We start from the raw sequence: 9,054 nt of genomic DNA, 5'->3' as shown, positions 1-9,054 counted from the left end.
TCCAGCAGCGCCATCTAGCAAGGACAACGGACACGCGGCCGCAAACCAGCTGCCCCTTCCCTCCTCACTTCATATCCTCTTCTCTTGGATCCCCTCTCTCGTCTAGCTCGCCGGGGGCACCGCCGCTCGTCGTTGCAACACCGGTCACAGGAACCGGCGGGATTCGGCAGCCCTCAGTCTGGATCGACGTCCATGCCTCCAGCTTCGACATGCACGCCAGTTGGACGGCGCCGTGAATCGCCTCGTTTTCTAGTGCGTTCTTGCTCCCAGGTAGTTCCCCACTTCCCCTTGCTCCATTTTTGTTCCTCCTGTCCCTTTAATGGCCATTCCGTGCCCCAGCGTGCAGGAACCTCTTGGACCGAGGTCGCCTTCCTCGGTTCCGTCAGCCGCCGCGGTCGTCATCCTCACCGAACAGCTATAGGGACTTTGAGGGGCTCTGCTTTGTCCACATCTGCTCTGGACCACAGATTTGAAGCCGCGGATCCCTCCTACTTCTTCCTGACGCTGACTGCCATTACCGCTGCCCATAGCTCGTTGCTCTGCTCTCTCCGACCTCGCCACTAACAGCAGGGTGAGAAATCGCCGCCGCTGTTGGTGTTGTTTGCTACTTGCCGTTGTCGCTTCATGCTGCTGGCCGCTGTTGGTGTTGTTTGCTACTTGCCGTTGTCGCTTCATGCTGCTGGCCACTTGTTGCTTGCCATGGCTTACAATGATGTTAGCCGTGACCTGCCTGTAGATGAGAGAAAGAGAGATTGATTTGCTAGTGCAAGTATCTAATGAGCCAGATGCCAGCTGGTTTGATCTTTTCAGCAAACGCTATTGGGAAGGTAAAACGTTCTCTGAATATTTTTTCTATACCCTATCAAGCCAATGACGTGGTACAAAGGAATTAGTGAGAAAGTTTTGTGTGTTACCTTATCATATAGATGCAAGTAGTTTGGGCAAAGCAACTTCCGCCTATCATCTATGACAAATAAAATGCATAGGAATAATAAAAAGAATTACTATGGCTTTTATGCTATAGCATTTGCTTGATCGAAACTATCATCTTGGGGTTAGCCTAGAACTCCTCGCAAACTGCTGCTACCAAGCCATGTTCTTTACAGTCCGCAATGCTACGACTAATAATTTACTCAGGCTACATAACTCGGGTTGCAATTTCTAAGTATTCTTTTCATACTCATTTGTGTCTATGTCATAATTGATGATTATGATGAAATTTCTTCTACATGTGTTCTGATATGTTTCTCATATACTGCAGTTGTGAGTGTGGGAGCGACACTGTTTTTATTTCAGTAACTTGCTGGCATAAATGTTGTCGTGTACTACTCTACGTCCATGTTCCACAGTACAGGCCTTGCATCTAATGTTGCAGCGAGTGCTCTTGTTCGGTGATGCCAATGTTTTTGGTTAGTAAAGTGTTTGAAAAGCGTATTTTGGCAGTAATTTCCAATGCCTTTTCTGAGATGTATATATACTTCTCATAGGCACCATGATTGCATCTCCACTGATGGTCAAGCAAGGAAGGAAGAGCCTTCTCATAACAAGATTATCTGGAATGGTACTGCCTTTTTTACAGTAAACTGTGTGCTTGTGTTTCTTGATGTGGCATGACTTAGGAATTAATATTTTTTTTTCTGTTTTGAAGGCTTGTCGATGTTACTCTTGTCATTGTCCTTCACCTGGAAGGCTTTAGCACCTTATTATGGCACTCTTGCTGTTGTTGGCACTGTCCTGTAAGTGGTTTACATTCACCTAATATGGTGTTCTCCTGGTTTTTCATTATCACTAATTTTAGCTCATAACTAACTCCAAATCTTGATAGTAATTTTATGAGTGCGGTGTGAGCACACAACACCCACAAACCAATTTCAGTAATCTCCGTAAGCCACTTAAGTGCGGTGTGAGCACCCCACTTTAATATTTGACCCGCCTAAAATATATAACCAATGTTTACTCCATCACACAATCCTTGTGCTCCAGCTTCTAATCTTCAAATCATACATCAGATGTAGCATCATCTACGACATGGGTGTTCCTTTAGTAGTTGTAAACATCTAGATGCCAATACCTACAGGAAGTTAAGCTAGGGATTAGAAATCTAAGTTCAGTCGCAGCCCACAGGGCCTGGGGGACGGGGAAAGTTTTTGACTGTACCTGATGTGTTGGTGATATTTAAAGGCTAACACAATCATCATTCTGTTTAAATGGTTTCCCTGGTTCTTATCAAGGGCAGGTCTAGCGCGGTAATCACCTGTGGCATGGTCATTCCTCCAGAAACAATTATTTCTGTAGAGAGATAATAGTAGAAACTTAAGATTAGAAATTCAGGTGATATAGTAAAAGTGCTATTAAAAAGACCATCAAACTTAGCAACCGCAAAAAGGAGGCATTACCAAAATAAGCTTATGCTAGATTGAGATGTTACAAAAAAACAACGAACAAGAGGATACGATGATATCTGAGTGATTTCTGGTAGAGAACCTAACAACAATAACATATAGTATTCGCAAGTGTTCATAGGATTTAGCAGTTAAAGGAACCGCTCTAAAAGACATCACATTACCAGACAAATGTGTAAAGGCCCCATAACCTTGAAGTATCTCTAGCTGGCCTTTTCAGGGCTTGCACAACAAATTTATGTACGAGAGACTGATTTAAACCACCTTATATATAGACTATAGGTTAATCCTGATAAGCTAACTATTAAGATAAGCCTAGCCAGGCTACATTAGACTTGATTGTTTGGGTGAACCTTTACATTCTTGATATTTAAGTGTTTAGTTGTCACAAATTACAACTAAAGGATAACACTTTCTTGAAATTGAACTATTTCAAGAATGAGGTAACACAGAAAAAGAGCACACACAAGTATGGTATGAATCTTTATGTAGCTAATAATGAAAATTATAAATCAAAATTCTTGAAAGCATATAAATGAGTAAATTATCCAGAATGAAGCATTCAAATATTGTTGATGCCATGAATCCATCTGTAGAAAGCGTTGTGCATAAACAAGTACCTGAAGAATCATGCTCGATGTTATAAACCCAAATGCGTATTCACCAGCACGAGGATGGCTAATTATTGCCACTTCTTTAAATGCTGATGTATTTTGATATGTCAAATGAATAAAACACATTGTAAGAATTTTTTTCTGGTTGGACAGAAGAATATTCCATCATTTTATTCTCTCTAGCTAAGCAGTCGTGCATGATACATTATGTGTCATAATGAATCGGTCCCGATTGTAAATTATTCTCTTATGAGCAGAATATGGCTTAAAGAATTAGACAAGTGCAAAAAGCTACAAACAGCAGTACGTCACACATGCAACCTTTTTATGTATAAGCAACAAAAAAATTTATATCATATATCTCCAGTGGCGAAATATTACGCAACGGTTAACACAAAATTAGCATGGTAAAGTATATACATTTACGGAGAAGAGACCAATACCTGAGATGCATTAGGAATCATCAATCAAGCTGTTGGCATGGAAAATAAAACCATAGATGTATTAATCTTCTGACTGAAGGTGGAATCAGCCAAGCTTCCCACCTTGACATAAGAGGTGAGTTTCACTATCAAAATATATCAATGCACAACCATAAATCAATGCACTAAAAGCTCATAACATCAAATTTTTGTTCAAGCAATCACAATTTGATCATATGAACCATGCACTTGTAATCATCATTCAGGAGGTAGAATATCAAATCGAAAGAAAAACGGAAGAAGGATTCCAGGAATCGTGATGCCTCAAAAGGAAGGCAGTAGTATGAGGAAGAGGACCTCACCTTAATGTCGAAGGCAGCAAGGCATCAAAACCAGAATGTAGAACAGAGGATTGAAGAAAACTTGGTTAGACCATTTGACTGCGTCCCTCTCAGATCTGAGTCCTGTAAACCATCTCGCTATCCGCACCCACTGCGTCCCTCTTAGATCCGACTCCTGTAAAAACACTAAACTCCAACTAAGAGGGAGAACATGAGCTAAGCGCAAACACGACAAAAAACAGAAGAAAATAATGTTTGAGAAGAATGGAAAAGATAGATAATGTTTTATCTCAGATGTCAACCACAAGGGTAAGCCTGTATTATGTAGACATATCAACATGGCATCAGTTCAGATCACCCATCTGCTTGTATGATTTTCATGGAGAAAGATTTTAAACCAAAAATCATCAACAAAGAACAAATCAAGTCAAAACATTATCAACTCATCAAGAGGCCAAAATAGAGACCAGATAGCAAAAAAAAGATAGCTGAAAAAACAAAAATGAATAGTGATAGAGGCAATGTATTGATGTCCTCATCAAATAGCCAAATCATAAGTTGTTGCGACAGATCCCTCAGAGTGATAACATAGATCTCATCAATGTATGAATCAGGCCATTGCTTTTTAACATCACAAATATTCAGCGGGATCCACGAACGACAATCTCCAATCCATAGAAAGAAAAATCAAACAGAAACCATATGCAGCATCCTCAGCTCAAGTCCGCAGTTATTTGACATTGAGAATTTCACAAAAAATGGACGAGCTGTCAGACAATGGTTTCTAGGCAAATGCATCTCCATCAGACCACAACGATGTTTGCTGCTCATATTTTCATCCAGGACACCAGAAGAGACACACAACCAAATAATAGTAGAACAAAAGTGAAGGAAGAGGATCAAGGAACAAATAGAATACCAAATCGGTACACCAGGAACAACAAAAGATCAAATCGGTAGCCCTCGGGGATTATGAGAAAAAATGGCATGGAAAACACCAAAACCTACAATCTGGAGTTCTAGACATGAGGATACATGCAAATTCGCATTAGGCGCATGTTACACGGTCGACTCGATTACTTGTTGAGTCAAATCTTAGCGTTTAGCATCGTTTTGCAAATTAGCATTGTCATACTGACTTTCATAGCCCGCCTTCAAATTCTTACTAATATAGCCACTTCAAAATTCTTCAAAACAATTATTTTCTCAGTTTGGTTATAAAGCCTGATATTAACCTTGTCAACACTGTGGCAGCCCTCGTCGCTTCCATAGCATGATCACTTAGCCTGAAGAAAACATCAAGAATCAAAGTACAGTGAGTGAAAAAACAAAGCACAACGACAACACTAATAATTTTAGCATGAAAAGAAGCATCAACCAGATGAACTGCAGCTCCCATGCAAAGCAAGGCTTCTTTAGGATTTTCCCTGAGAGCATAAGAGGTTGACACCACCGCATAAGTTCTTAAGCTGTTGGAAATCAATCAGAAGGAAGAAGACAACACCATCATCTTCAACCTGTGAATGTGTCATAAGTGAATTTCCTAGAACAGAATATCCCTCCATGTCTAATGACAAAAGCACACTATGAAGTGATGTGTTTAAATCATTTCTATATTATTAGAAATCTATTGTGCAACTATATGATGCTATGATTTCATTTTTCAATTGGAACATTGCATCGTCCTTCGGGTAGCTACAGCAGCAGCATATTGGAGTATAACTGTATAACTAATCTTATGATACTAACAAAGCGGACTGCAAAAGTATCAGACTTATTCACAAAACTACAAGCTCCTTTTCATTCATTTTCAGCTCACAAATCATCAATACGGTAGATGGCTTTAATTATTCAGGCAAAAATGCTATAGATATCTTAAGAACAAATAATAATAATTTCCAAAAATGCATATTTTGAGCATAACGATTATGTGTTACTTATTCACCTTGGCCGCCATGGCTTCCTGCTCCAAGCCCGTGCAGACCCATATCCTCCATGGTTTGTTGTTCCAAAACTGAGCAGCCCCTTCTTCATGTGAGAAGAAAGGAGAAACGACGAACACACACACACATTTGTTGTTCCAAAACTGAGCAGCCCCTTCTTCATGAGAGAAGAAAGGAGAAACGAAGAACACACACACATACACAGAGACGGGAGAAGAGAAAGGACAGAGACGTGCTACCCTAACAAAGTTGGAGGAGGCGAGGATCATACTACACACCGGTTGCCTTCCCAGTTCGTGCCAATCTTGCTAAGGGGCACCGGCCTACTGCAGGGGCCTCCGGCCACCAGCCAACACCCATGATCGGCCACCACGGACGACGCGCACCTGAAGACGACCAAGGGTCGTCGCTCGCGGCGCCTCTCCTGTCTTGACGGCCGTTGCCACCTGTCTAGGGCACAGCACTGCACGCCGCGCTCGCCTGCACTGGCCGTCAACCCGCATCGCTGGAGCCGATGCCGGCACTGGGTCTCCTCTTCTTCCAGACCCCGGCCGGCAACTGAGACGGGTAGAGCTCCTCCCCACGTCTTCCTCACGGGATGGGCTCTCCTCCTCCCGCAGCTTCCTCTCTCGCTGGCATAGTGGGCTGGACTATATGAGGATGCGATGGTGGTGCAGCTAGCCGGTGGCGCGCGGTGCGGGATGCCGTGGGAAGGAGGGAGGAGGCGCCGCCAGATGGAGAGGAAGGCAGGTGGGGAGAAAGGAGGGGGCGCCGCCGGGTGGAGGGGAGGTGGTGCCGAGGGAGTGGAAGGAATCGATGAGGGCGTGATCTGTTTTGACCGCTCGATCTAGGGCTTTTTCACCGGGAGCGTCATTGGTCACGAACCCAGTCGACGAGCCCTTCGCTGTAGTGTGGACCAATGATTATATGGGTCCACTGGCAGCCACCCAGCGAAGCAGCGTGAGGTGTAACAAAATCTAGCAGTGAATAGTAAAAATCAATGGTGAAAAACGAGCTAGCGAGCTGATCGAGTCGCCAGCAATCACTCGCGCTCGAAGGCCTCCAGAACGGCGGGTACTCTAGGAGGCTTTATATGTTAGATTGGTCCAAATGCATCTATTTCTTTTGAAAGCAAATATGTAGAGCTTCTCACATGACTCATGTTTACGATCTCTACAAGCCTCATCTTGCAAGTGAATATCCGGCTAGGATTCTATCACTTGTTTTTGTTTGTTTGTTTTAGGCATCTAAATAAACAATTTTCTCAACCAGGTACCATTTTGTCTTTTCATAGTATTATATCATCTGTACACATTATAGCTAGGTGTTAATGCGAAACTTTTTCAAACATGCGATTGGGGACCATATAGTTCCTAATAAAAAAGAAGCCTCATATAGTTTGTCTATATATAATTCCTAATAAAAAAAAGGCATATATGCAGGTTGGGGACATAGGTGTGTGTGGTTGCTGAGTTATCTGCATAGTTTTGAACTTCTGATAAGAAAAATCCACCGTCGCCATGCTACTATGTCCTTTTTAAGTGGCCTGGATCCGCTCGTGCTTGGTGCAGCGAGATGCATGGTGCTGCGGGAGTTGTGGCGGACATGGACAGATGAATTCACATGATCTTGAGATTGCATGGGACCCTATGTTGTTCACACATAAGGTGTATGATCTTGACCTCGCTGAACCCTGTCTTGGTAAATTTATCAGTTCCTTACATCTGTCTGTGTAACTTTGAACCCAGTTTAGACATACTCAGTTTCATAGGGCAGACGAGTAAGGAAAAGCAATTGATGTTGTTAAGAAGCATTGGGGAAAGTCTGTATCTTGGAATCACTTATGTCTGTTGTTTCAATTGCTTGTATGATAAAATTTATTGCGTGAAGAATTTGCTTTTGCAGTTTGCCTGGTTTAATACTCTATTCATTTACTTTGCAGCTCATAACACTTCTCTTGAAACTACTTGTGAGCGGATGTTTACGCCATTAATGTCGATCATTATATTGGAGGATTTAAAGTAGGTAATATACTATCATGTTTAAATAAATTATCATCTTATTTGTTTAAAGAACCTGCATGTTGTGACACCTGTTGCAACAATTGACATTGTAGACGACATAAAAAAAGAAGCTTGAACTAATATTAAGTTTTGCAATTGAGAAGAGGAGTGTGAGGGAATATGATGTGACATGTGAGTATCTTCTCTCTATGTACATCATTGGTAATATCTATTCTCTCACTATTTGTCATACAGTTCCACCAAATGTCACAAGTACCTAATACAAACCAAGGGCTTCCTTTAATAACTATAAGTTTTAGATCACCAAGAAACAAATTCTACACTAATGTTGGTAAGCATCAGATTCACATGTCACGGCCAAAAAGAGCAAGCACATAGTATTGTAAGAATGGACCATAAAACTAAGCGATGTAGCAGAGGAAGGTGGCAAACCTTAATCACAGCACGACATCCGCTAGCTACTGGTGGATTGAACAATACCTGGAAGACATAGAAATACACATGTCAAAAAGAGGCCAAGACATGGACTGGATCGAATGCATATCCTATCGGAAAAGAAACAATAGTTGGAGGTTTGCCATCATGGAAGGAGGTGGATAACAACTTTTTGTCAGATTTTATTGGCCACCACACAAATAAATAGAAATCGTAACATCCCCATGATTGATAACAGGAAATAATAATTTCAAATCTCAGAGAGAGTGGCACACACAGAGAGTGAGAGAGAGAGAGGGAGACTTAGACACCATTCATGGCAGTAAAAATGAGTGCAGGCCGCAGAACTGATCATATGGGAAGAATACCCTTCGAAATTATATCCCAAAAGCTAGCCGCAGCCAATACAACTATCAGATATTAGAAAATGGTATTATAGATGTGGTAATGCCTAAAGTGGCTGAACAAATCATGCTCATATGCACATCACAACACAGACACACACCCACGCACGCAATCACAACACAGACACGCACACACGCATGCGCACGCGCACACACCATAAACGTGCTCATATGCACATCACAGCACAGACACGCACACACAGCAGCAACAAATAGGCGTGTGGCGCATCGCACGGGGAAGACAAAGACACAACCAATAGAGCGAGGAGCAGATAGCCACCTTTGCCATCGTTCACACAAAAAGGGATCAAAGAGTAGGACGTTTCCTATTCTCAAACCTGCCCATCATAGGGAGTAATTATCAAACAGAGAAACAAAAGGAAAAGAAAAGCAAGAAGTTCCCTTCTTCCACCCGTTTTTTATTTTCTTTCGCTTATATACATCAGACCAACACACAAGCACTTTAACT

At 42.0% G+C, this 9,054-nt stretch overlaps 2 long non-coding RNA genes across 4 annotated transcripts; one reads left to right on the top strand and one right to left on the bottom strand.

The window, feature by feature from the left end:
• LOC119326767 lies at nucleotides 1–7,627 on the top strand. Of its 3 annotated transcripts, XR_005158156.1 has the most exons (7): nucleotides 1–270; nucleotides 340–571; nucleotides 737–827; nucleotides 1,262–1,409; nucleotides 1,488–1,561; nucleotides 1,649–1,736; nucleotides 7,165–7,627. It is a non-coding gene; the product is annotated as an uncharacterized LOC119326767 (long non-coding RNA). The 3 variants fall into 3 exon arrangements; XR_005158157.1 differs by lacking the exon at nucleotides 737–827 and having other exon boundaries at nucleotides 347–571; XR_005158155.1 differs by lacking the exon at nucleotides 737–827.
• Nucleotides 1,790–6,199, bottom strand: LOC119326768. The gene is made up of 7 exons (XR_005158158.1): nucleotides 5,725–6,199; nucleotides 5,158–5,296; nucleotides 5,015–5,065; nucleotides 3,801–3,954; nucleotides 3,460–3,561; nucleotides 2,158–2,289; nucleotides 1,790–2,071 (listed from the first exon to the last, which is right to left on the bottom strand). It is a non-coding gene; the product is annotated as an uncharacterized LOC119326768 (long non-coding RNA).
• Nucleotides 7,628–9,054: the final 1,427 nt, after the last annotated feature.

Source organism: Triticum dicoccoides, chromosome 6B, assembly GCF_002162155.2.
Source record: "Triticum dicoccoides isolate Atlit2015 ecotype Zavitan chromosome 6B, WEW_v2.0, whole genome shotgun sequence".
Lineage (NCBI taxonomy): Eukaryota > Viridiplantae > Streptophyta > Magnoliopsida > Poales > Poaceae > Triticum > Triticum dicoccoides.
The sequence above is the reverse complement of the archived record's forward strand: the minus strand, read 5'-3'. Positions and strand labels throughout refer to the sequence as shown.